A 10961-nucleotide genomic window follows, 5' to 3' on the forward strand; every position below is an offset into this window, starting at 1 on the left:
AATGACTCTGTACACTATCAGCTTGCTGAGCTGATAATAAATGCACTATTGTCAATATATTTCTCCCGAGTCTTTCTGGTAGAACTGTATCTAAAACCTTCTTTTGTAGGAATACTATATCATTGTTTGTTGTGTTGCTCTTAGAAATCAAAATTGTATTTTTTGTGTATTTTACTTATTTATTTGGATATATTGCAAATCATTTCCCCCGGGACTTTTATTTTGAAATCGCGATCTGATATTTGCGCTCAGCACCCTGGTACACCAGCGAACTGCGGAAGATGAAGACGGTTGGGCGCGTACTTGAGAGGCGTCTCAAGCTCTCAGGACTCACTGTTCATAGGCAAGCCTATAGAGATCATCAGAAGGCCTACGCAAGGTCCTTGAGAGATGCTCAGTCACAGTTCTACTCTTGCATCATCAACAATAACCCTGGAAACTCCAAGAAGCTTTTCTTCACAATAAATCACATCCTCAAACCGCAAACTCACTCTTTTTCAGAAGCCACAGAAGAGAGGTGCAATAAGTTCATGACCTTTTTCAGGAACAAAGTAGACAACATCCACTTGCTTCTATCTAGCCCCTCCGCTCTGCCTGTCCCGTCTGTTGATCCACAGCCAGGGACCTTCCAACATCTCTGCTGCTTCTCCATCATCACACAGCTTGAGGTTGAGGACATCATCAGAAAAATGAAACCATCCACCTGTGCACTGGATCCTTTTCCTACAGCCTTGGTTAAATCTAACCTCAGTGTCTTAAGTCCATTTATTACCAAGATTATTAATAATTCCCTCCAGGCTGGCCTTGTTCCTTCATCTCTAAAAATTGCTATCATCAGACCACTTCTAAAAAAAACCTACTTTAGACCCAAATGTTAATGACAACTACAGGCCCATCTCCAACCTCCCATACCTCTCTAAGGTGCTGGAAAAAGTCGTTGCTGCACAGCTTCAGGTCCATTTGGAGCATAACCATCTTTATGAGAAATTTCAGTCTGGTTTCCGCTCAGGACACAGCACAGAAACAGCTTTGGTCAGGGTCACAAATGATCTATTGATGGCGGCAGATGCTGGTTCCCCATCCCTTCTCATCCTCCTGGACTTAACTGCAGCTTTCGATACAGTTGACCATAAAATCCTCCTTCACCGTTTACATTCCACCATTGGTCTCTCTGACTCGGTCCACAACTGGTTTTCTCACTGGGAGAACTGAATATGTTGCGTTAGGAGAAGCTACATCCCTGTCACACAATGTCACCTGCGGTGTCCCTCAAGGCTCTGTGCTCGGCCCCACCCTGTTCATCCTCTACATGCTCCCCCTTGGCCATCTCATCAAGCGGCATGGGATTTCTTTTCACTGCTATGCTGATGACACTCAACTTTACTTTAGGACAAGTTCATCTCCCTCTGCTGACCTCACACCATCCACTTTGATCACTTGCCTGGATGAGATAAAGGCGTGGATGAAGCAAAACTTTCTGCAGCTAAACAGCTCCAAGACTGAAGCTATCCTAGTCGGCACTCCACTTCAGGTCCAGAAGTCCGTTATCACCAGCATTGCTTTCTCTGATCAGGTCATTCCACTTTCCACTTCAGTCACCAATCTGGGGGTCAGAATGGAATCGCAGCTTACTTTTGAAGCGCACATCAAACACCTGTGTAAAACCTCCTTCTTCCACCTCAGAAACATTGCCAAACTTCGTCCCATTCTATCACTGGCTGATGCGGAGAAGCTTGTCCACGCCTTTATCTCCTCCAGGCTGGACTACTGCAATGCGCTCCTTATTGGCATCCTTAGCAAAAATCTCCAGAGGCTGCAGTGTATTCAGAACAGCGTTGCTAGGATCCTCATGAGGGTGCGCAAATATGACCATATCACTCCAATTCTAAAATCACTCCACTGGCTTCCTGTGTCGTTCAGGATCGAGTACAAGATCTCTCTCCTTACCCACCAGTGTATCCATGGTGATGCTCCCTCCTATCTTAAGGAACTCCTCACCACACAAACAGCCACTCGTAACCTCCGCTCTGTTTCGCTGTATCGCCTTAAAACTCCCACAGCCAATCTCCGTTCTATGGGAGATCGGGCCTTCTGTTCTGCAGCCCCCAGTCTGTGGAATGCTCTCCCTGACCACCTGCGGACTCCACAGACTATAGATGCTTTTAAGCGTGGTCTTAAAACCCACCTTTTTAGCAGAGCTTTTAATTGACTTATTACTTCTTTATTTTATTTTATATTTCAGTTTTATTTATTTTATTTTATTAATTTACTTATTTATTTATTGTTCTTGATTGTTTTTTAATTCTGTAGCACTTTGAGATTTTGTTTAATATAAAGTGCATTATAAATAAAATGTATTATTATTATTATTATTATATCACTGAAGTGCACGTTCTAGAAAAAGCAGAAAGGAAAGACGAAGTTGATGCAGCACAGCTCATAAATGCAGTCTTTAACAGTTTATCCTCAGAAATCATTTGACAGTAAGTTAATCAAGCTGTTATTGCAAGTAGAGATTTAACTGCCTTTAATGTTAAACTTTGTACACTGAAGAGAGTAACGTTAGTGTACATGAGAGCAAACAATTGACAGTATTGCATATGTTTTCCTGTAAAGTTTATTTACATATTTTATTTGTTCTTTTATATGTTTTTGCTGTTTTACAGTCAAGATTAATAACCAAGAAAAGCTTTCAACCAACTGAGGAAGGGGAGTGTATAAAGAAACTCACAGAGCCTCTTCAGCAGATGAAAACAAGATCTCGATCTTCCAGGTCATCATCAAAAAGGTCCAGAACAAGCTCAGCAGCTATGAGAGCCAGAGCAAAAGCAGTTGCAACACATGCTCAAATTGCCTATACAGAGAAAGAAGCAAATATGCTGAAACAAAAAGCAAACTTGGACGCAAGTCTACACATCTTACAAGTTGAACGTGCAACAGCCGTCGTTTTAGCTGAAGCAGTAGCATATGAGGAAGAAGAGGAGGAGCTTGAAAGTGGAAAATTTAATGTAAAACCAGTTCCTGACATGCAGCTACCCAATGTTGCTCAGCGTACTTGTGAGTATGTACAACAGCACTCAAGAGAATATTTCACAGACCTCCCATTCAATGATGACCCGTTAGAAATGCAACAGTAGCAATCAGTATGACTTGTCAACGCTTAGAGGAGTGCTATGGAGCGCCTGAAGTGATTGAAAAGGCGCTTCTAAAGAAAATTGAGAATCTACCGAGACTGTCAAACAAGGACAACCACAAATTTAGAGAGTTAGGAGATATTCTTCTTGAACTGGAGTATGCATAAGCTAATGGGTATCTTCGAGGCCTGGCTTATCTCGACACTCCATGTGGGGTTAATCCAATAGTGGAGAAATTACCCACAACCCTCCAAAACAAATGAATAGTTCAGGGGTCAGGTACTATCTGGGTCTGGTATTATCAAGTAGCACTTCCACCCTTTGCCTTTTTTTCACAGTTTGTGAGAAATCAAGCTAAAATAAGGAATGACCCCAGTTTCTCATTCTCCACCTCTAGTACTCAACTAGCATCAAGCAGAGCAGAACCTAACAAATTCAGTGGAAGGAGTTCTGTAACTGTACATCGAACAGAAGTGTTGTCTCAGACTTTAGACCTGCCGTGTAAACAACCTCAGCCATGAATTGAAAGTCCAGATTGGCAAAGATTGGCAAAATTGCTAAATTCTAAATAGATGCTCTGAATGTAACAGCGAAATACATGTTACCGCTCTGCACCCAGATCCAACATTTCTAACTGCAGATAAGCCTGTCAAGGAGAAAGAGCAATGTGGGGAACAGACTGATATCTCACCCACCTCGGTTACTTCAAAATGCACAAAGATATGTGGTGAGTCCAGTCATGCAAGATCATGTTCTAAAATTTGTCTGATGAAAGTGTATCCTACTGACAAAAGAGAGCAAGCAGTCCAAGTTTATGCTGTCTTGGATGAACAAAGTAACCGAGCTTTAGCCAAGACAGAGTTTTTCAATCTTTTCGAGTTCAAAGCCAGCTTCTCCCCAAACACTATTAAGACCTGTGCTGGGGTAAATCAGATTTCTGGACGGCGAGCCATCAACTTAATGGTAAAATCTATAGATGGAGGAACAAAACTCTCACTACCAAACTTGATAGAGTTGATATGCTGCCAGATGATAGAACAGAGATTCCCTCTCCAGTTGTTGCTCAGCATTATCCGCACTTACGGCCAGTTGCAAATAAAATCCCGGCGGTTGATCCTGATGTTCCTATTCTCTTATTTTTAGGAAGAGACATTCTAAGGCTGCACAAAGTTAGAGAGAAAATAAATGAACCAAATGATGCTCCATATGCTCAGCGATTGGATCTCGGATGGGTGATAGTTGGGGAAGTATGATTTGGAAAAGTGCATCGCCCTATGAGTGTGGATGTCTACCAAACACATGCTCAGTAACAGTCGCACATCATATCTCACTCCTTGTCCAAAACAGATTCAAGTGAAGGAAAGTGTTTTTTTGGAACACCAAAGCAACACTACTTGTTACCATATAACAATGGGAAATCAAGTTTAAGGAAAACTACTGATAACTTAGGCTGTGCAGTGTTCCAAGCAACGCAAGACGACGACAAGCCTGATCTTTCTGTGGAAGACAAAGCTTTTCTAGAAATCATGGATTGTGATGTCTTCCAGGATTCGGCAAATAGCTGGGTCTCACCATTACCCTTTCGCTCTCCAAGGTCTCATTTGCCAAATAACAGAGATCAGGCTATGAAACGCCTCACATCACTTTAGCAGAACTTTGGATAAATAAAAAAACAGAGCATGCCCCTCCAATAGATAAAGAAAAGGAAAGCTGGTACCTTCCCATGTTTGGTGTGTATCACCCGCAGAAACCTGATAAAATCATGGTTGTGTTTGACTCGAGTGCAGAAGTTGAAGGCATGTCACTTAACAAGGTGTTGCTCACTGGAACTAATTTAAACAACACACTCCTTGGAGTTCTCATGAGATTCCGAAAAGAGAGCATTGCAGTAACAGCAGATGTTCAGCAGATGTTTTACTGTTTTATATTACTTAAAGACCACAGAGATTATTTAAGGTTTTTGTGGTATGAAGATAATAATCTAGGCAAAAGGATAACGGAGTACAGGATGAAAGTCCATGTATTTGGGAACAGTCCTTCACCTGCCGTAGCAATTTACTGCATGCGACGCAATGCTCTGCAGGGAGAAAACGAGCATGGCTCTGATGCAAAGCATTTTTTAGTGAGAAATTGTTATGTTGATGATGGACTGACTTCTGTCTCCACTTCTGAAGAAGCCGTTAATCTCTTTAGAAACACACAAAAGATGCTTGCAGAGTCAAATCTTCGAATACACATAATCGCATCCAACAGTAAAATTGTTATTGAAGCATTTCCCAAAGAAGATCACGCCAAAGACTTGAAGGACCTAGGAGTCGATGAATTGCCTGTCCTACACAGCTCATTCTCTTGTAACCTAGAGACTGACAGCTTTAACTTCCAAGTGAATCAAGAAGAGAAGCCATTTACAAGAAGGGGCGTTCTATCTACCGTGAATAGTCTTTACGACCCACTTGGATATCTGGCCCCCATCGTAGTGCAAGGAAACTTTCATCTGAACAGAGTGACTGAGACGCACCTCTTTCAACTGAAAGACAAGCAGAGTGGAATGAATGGAGAAATTCTCTAATGACATTGGAACATTTGCAGATTAACAGACCATATGTACCGCTGTCTGCCACACTAAGAAAAAAATTATGCTTCTTCTCAGATACCTTCACAGTTGCAATAGGAGCAGTAGCTTACCTTATGGTTGTTGATACTGATAACCAATGCCAAGTTGGGTTTGTCATGGGAAAAACAAAGTTAGCCCCTCATCCAGCTCACACAATACCTTGCTTAGAATTGTGTGCAGCTGTGCTGGCAGTGGAAATGTATGAAATGATCAGGGATGAGTTTGATAAAGAAATAGACTCAGTCAGGTTCTTCACGGATAGCAGGATAGTCTTAGGATATATCCATAATGTCACCAAGAGATTCTATACATACATAGCCAATAGGGTAGCTCGAATTAGGAAATTAACACATCCTGAACAGTGGTGTTAGGTAAATACCAACAACAACCCAGCAGAACGTGCCACCAGAGCTGTATCAGCAGAACATTTGCAGTACACTTGTTGGCTTTCTGGACCACAATTTCTACTCAAGAGCAATGCTCAAGAATTGACTGAGACCTTTGAATTGGTGGAACCTGGTACTGAAATTTGATCTGACATTTCAGTCCTGGCAACCAAGATGTCTGCAGCTCAGCTAAGCTCTCATAGATTTGAGAGGTTTTCTAACTCTCTGTAAGTCAATAGCTCGACTAATCCATATTGCAAGATCCTGTTGTGGTAAAACGAATGAAGCTCATTGCAAAGGTTGGCATTACTGCAACAACTCCTGTAGCGCAAGTCAGTTGACACAAACCAAGAATACTATCATACGCCTGTGTGCAACACAAAACATTTACGGAAGAGTTTGAGTGCCTTGAAAATGAAATTGTCCTTCCAAAACGAAGCCTCTTCAAAAAATGTAATCCAGTAATTGATGATGGTTTGCTGAGAGTTGAAGGTTGCATATCTTCAGCAGACCTGTCTCAAAGAAAAAACGCATCCTCTCATTATCCCACAGAAACATCATGTTGCCACACTCCTGGTAAAACATTATCACAACCAAGTAGCGCACCAGGGGCGGCATTTTACTGATGGAGCCATCAGAGCAGCTGGATTTTCAATAATAGGGAGCAAACGTCTCGTTTCCAACATCATTCACAACTGTGTTGTTATCTGCCGCAAGTTAAGAGGAAGGTTGCAGACTCAAAAGATGGTAAGTTTGCCTGCAGATAGACTATCTACTGAACCACCCTTTACTAATGTGGGCATTGATGTGTTTGGCCCATGGAGTGTAGTCACACGTCGTACAAGTGTTTGCAGTGCAGATTCAAAATCCTGGGCAGTGATTTTTGTGTTTCTGTCTGTCAGGGCAGTGCATGTCGAACTGATCGAATCTATGTCTACATCGAGTTTCATCAATGCATTAACTAATAATCAGTGTCTAAATGTCCTATCACATGCATTTTAATACGTCTGCCTTTCACTCGACTACCTCAAAGCAGCTGGTTATGGTGTCACTGCGGTAAAACATGCTTTTCCAAAACTGCCCGCTGTCTGTGCAGCTGATATAGTACTCAATAGATAGGCAGGAGTACTCAATAGATTAGTTCCCTTTCGGGGAACTCGAGCTGCGTCGAAACGCTGTGAGAACGCCTCTGCGTGAATGCGTCGTGAAGCGCGTGTAGAACCAGTCCATCGGGGATCGATCGTCGCCGACGTGATGACGTCATCGACCGGAGACTATAAAGCGTCCGCGAACACAAACAGGAACTAGCTTCTGTGCCTTCAGTAAGCGATCTGTGTGAACCTGTCTGTCTATTTGGTATTTTTGTCTGTCTATTAGAGAGAATTTTCCACCTTTGTTAAATATATCTGATGTATATTTTATAGCATAAAGAGAAAAAGGAGATTATGGCGAGTGAACAGCATTTCACAGTGTGTTCATCCCTGCCCTCGAAAAAATATATTGCGTGTGGGAAACACACTCATTGTGTATGGCTGTTTGGGAGCGCAGCACGCTCAGGCAGCCCTTGAGGGGGCTGCTTGCGAGCATTTTTGAGCGGCTAGAAGAAATCCGTTAAGAATGCTGCACTCCCGCTGGGCACTCTTCGAGGAGGGTGCTTCGGCTCGTGTTCCCCGCGGCTCGGTCCCGCTGCTGCCGAGGCAGAGCGGTGGCTTCAGTCGTGGGGTTCACACATGGACTTTACAGAGGGGTTTGAGACGGGCCCAGCCTTATCTCAGCCCTCACCTTTACCGTCCAGTGCCTCGTCTCGGGGTTTGGAAGCCCGTTCTGCGGTCTCTTCCTCCCCAGGCGGGGCACCGGTGTTCCAACTATCCAGCTCTGAGGAGGTGGATGTTGAGAGCATCGCGACTGAAGACTCGCCACTTCAGTCACCCGCTAGTGAGTTGAGGTTCTCACGAGAGCTGTGGCCAGGTTAAATATAAAAATAAAAAACGACTGGCTGGCGGAAAGATCTGAATCCCATCGAAATCAGAGAAAAAGAAATTAGATGATTCCTGCCCTCTCGTGCAGAGCATCAACGTCCTGCCGTTCTTCCCCGACCTGCACACCGAGGTGTCTAGGTCATGGAGGAAACCGGTATCATTTAGAGTGTTCAGCCCTCATACATCTGCATATAGTAATGTATTAGGGCTGAGACACTATGGTTATGGGGCGATGCCGGAGGACGAAGAGACGCTTGCGAGCTATCTCTCGCCTTCAGCTGCATCGTCCCTGGCATTTCCCCTCCGAAGGAAGTCGGTGCTTACCTCAACAAACGGTACCGTCTTCCTTCGGTGCCCACAGGGGGCCGCGCTGCTAACCCCGCCGCAATGTCGGGGCACAGAGGGTCTCCGCGGGCCACCTGAGAGTGGTCCGCCCCCTCCTCGGAGGGCATGCGAGCAGTCAGGTCAGGTGTTCCCTGCCGGTTCGCCGTTTCAGGGCACTGCACTAGCTGCTCAAATTACACCAGAGGCCAGCCTCGAGAGGCTGGTTCCCTTAGTTTCCCCTCCGTGGGAAGACGGTGCTTACCTCAGCATACGGTACCCGTCTTCCTTCTGTACCCTCAAGGGGCTGCGCTGCCAACCCCGCCGCAATGTCGGGGCGCAGAGTGTCTCCGCGGGCCACCTGAGGGTGGTCCGCCCCCTCCTCGGAGGGAGGGAAAAACAAAAGGACGCTGAGGGTAGTCCCCTCCGCAGGGAAACGGTGTTTACCTCTGCCTACGGTACCCGTTGTCCTGCGGCGCCCTCTGGGGGCCGCGCTGCCAACCCCGCCGCAATGCCGGGGCGCAGACGGTCCCCGCGGGCCACTCGAGGGTGGTCCGCTCCCCCTTCAGGGGGCTCCCGAGAAGTCAAGTCAGTCGTTCCCTTCCGGTCCGCCGCTTCAGGGCACTGTGCTTGCTGTTCAAAGTACACCAGAGGCCAGCCTCAAGAGTAGATTTAGACGAATGGAAACGTCTATCGAATGTATCTCATTGGGTCCTGCAGATAATAGAAGGGGCCATTCAATTCAAAAGGCGGCCACCTCTCTTTAACGGTGTCCTACCCACAGAGGTGGGCCCGGAGCAGGCTCTGGTAATGGCACAGGAAGTAGAGACACTCCTGCGAAAGGGGGCTATAGAAAGGGTTTCCTCCTCCCGGCAGGGAGTCAGGGTTTTACAGCCGTTACTTCATCGTGCCCAAGAAGGATGGGGGGTTGCGCCCGATATTAGATCTGCGCCTGATCGCTCTGTGGCAAAGCTCAAATTCGAGATGCTCACACTCAAACAGATTGTATCGCAGATCAAGTCGGAGGATTGGTTTGTCACCATAGACCTCAAAGATGCGTATTTCCATATCTCCATCCTTCCACATCACAGGAAGTTTCTGAGGTTTGCCTTCAGGGGAGAGGCATACCAATATCGAGTACTTCCCTTCGGTCTAGCACTGTCACCCCACCAAGTGTGTGGATGCAGCTCTGGCGCCGTTGCGTCTGCAGGGCATCCGCATACTGGATTACATCGACAACTGGTTGATCCTAGCTCATACCGAACAGATGGTGGTTCAGCATCGAGATGCTGTTCTCGCGCACACGTCAAAACTGGGGTTGAGGCTGAACGCCAAGAAGAGTGTGCTTTCTCCGGCTCAGAGAACCACTTTTTTAGGCGTGAACTGGGATTCGGTAATTATGCGGGCGCAATTATCACCAATACGCATAGCATCGATCCTGGCAGCAGTCAAAGAACTGAAGCTAGACCGTGCCGTCACTGTGAAACAGTTCCAGAAACTGTTAGGTCTCATGGCAGCAGCGTCCAACGTGATACCTTTTGGCCTACTGAACATGAGGCCGCTACAGTGGTGGCTCAGAACAAAAGGGTTCTCCCCGAGGGGAAACCCGCTCCGCACGATCAAAGTCACGCGGCGATGCCTACGTGCTCTGGTCATGTGGAAAAACCCGGGGTTTCTGTCCCAGGGGCCCGTGTTGGGGGCTCATGTTCGTCGCGTAACACTAACGACAGATGCTTCCCTCACGGGGTGTGGTGCGACCATGAGTGGCCGTTCATCCCAGGGTCTATGGCAGGAACACCAGCGGCTATGGCACATAAATCGGCTAGAGATGCTCGCTGTGTTTCTTGCATTGAAACAGTTTCTGCCCGACCTCAGGGGCCATCATGTATTAGTCAGGACAGACAACACATCGTGGTCGCCTATATAAATCATTAGGGGGGTCTGAGGTCCCGTCCCTTGGACAACTGGCACGTCAGATCCTCCTGTGGGCCCAAGGGAAACTGCTGTCCATCAGAGCAGTTTACATCCCAGGGGTCCTGAATCAGGAAGTGGACATCCTGTCGAGGCAGGGGCCGAGGCCCGGGGAATGAGACTCCACCCCGAGGTGGTGGAGCTCCTAGGGCAAAAATATGGGAAAGCAGAGATGCTTCGGCAGAGAATTCTCACTGTCCTCAGTGGTTCTCTCTGTCATGGTACAGGAGTGGCCGAGGCTGCCCCTGTACGCATTTCCCCCGATTGTCCTGCTGTGAGAGGGTACGCCGGGACGGGGCCCAGGTACTTCTAGTGGCTCCGTAATGGCCGACCAGAATATGGTTCTCGGACCTAATATCTCTCCTGGAAGGCTCTCCGATGGATGTTTTGACCAGGAGGGATCTGCTCTCTCAGGCGGTTGGGAGATTCCTGCACCCACGCCCAGAGTTGTGGAAACTGTGGGCCTGGCCTCTGAGGGGGCCAGGCTCATAGAGGAGGGTCTCTCGGCCGAGGTCGTAGGGACCATCCTTCACTCCAGAGCTCCGTCCACGAGGAA

The sequence above is a fragment of the Pseudorasbora parva genome, chromosome 19, assembly GCF_024679245.1.
Source record: "Pseudorasbora parva isolate DD20220531a chromosome 19, ASM2467924v1, whole genome shotgun sequence".
Classification (NCBI taxonomy): Eukaryota; Metazoa; Chordata; class Actinopteri; order Cypriniformes; family Gobionidae; genus Pseudorasbora; species Pseudorasbora parva.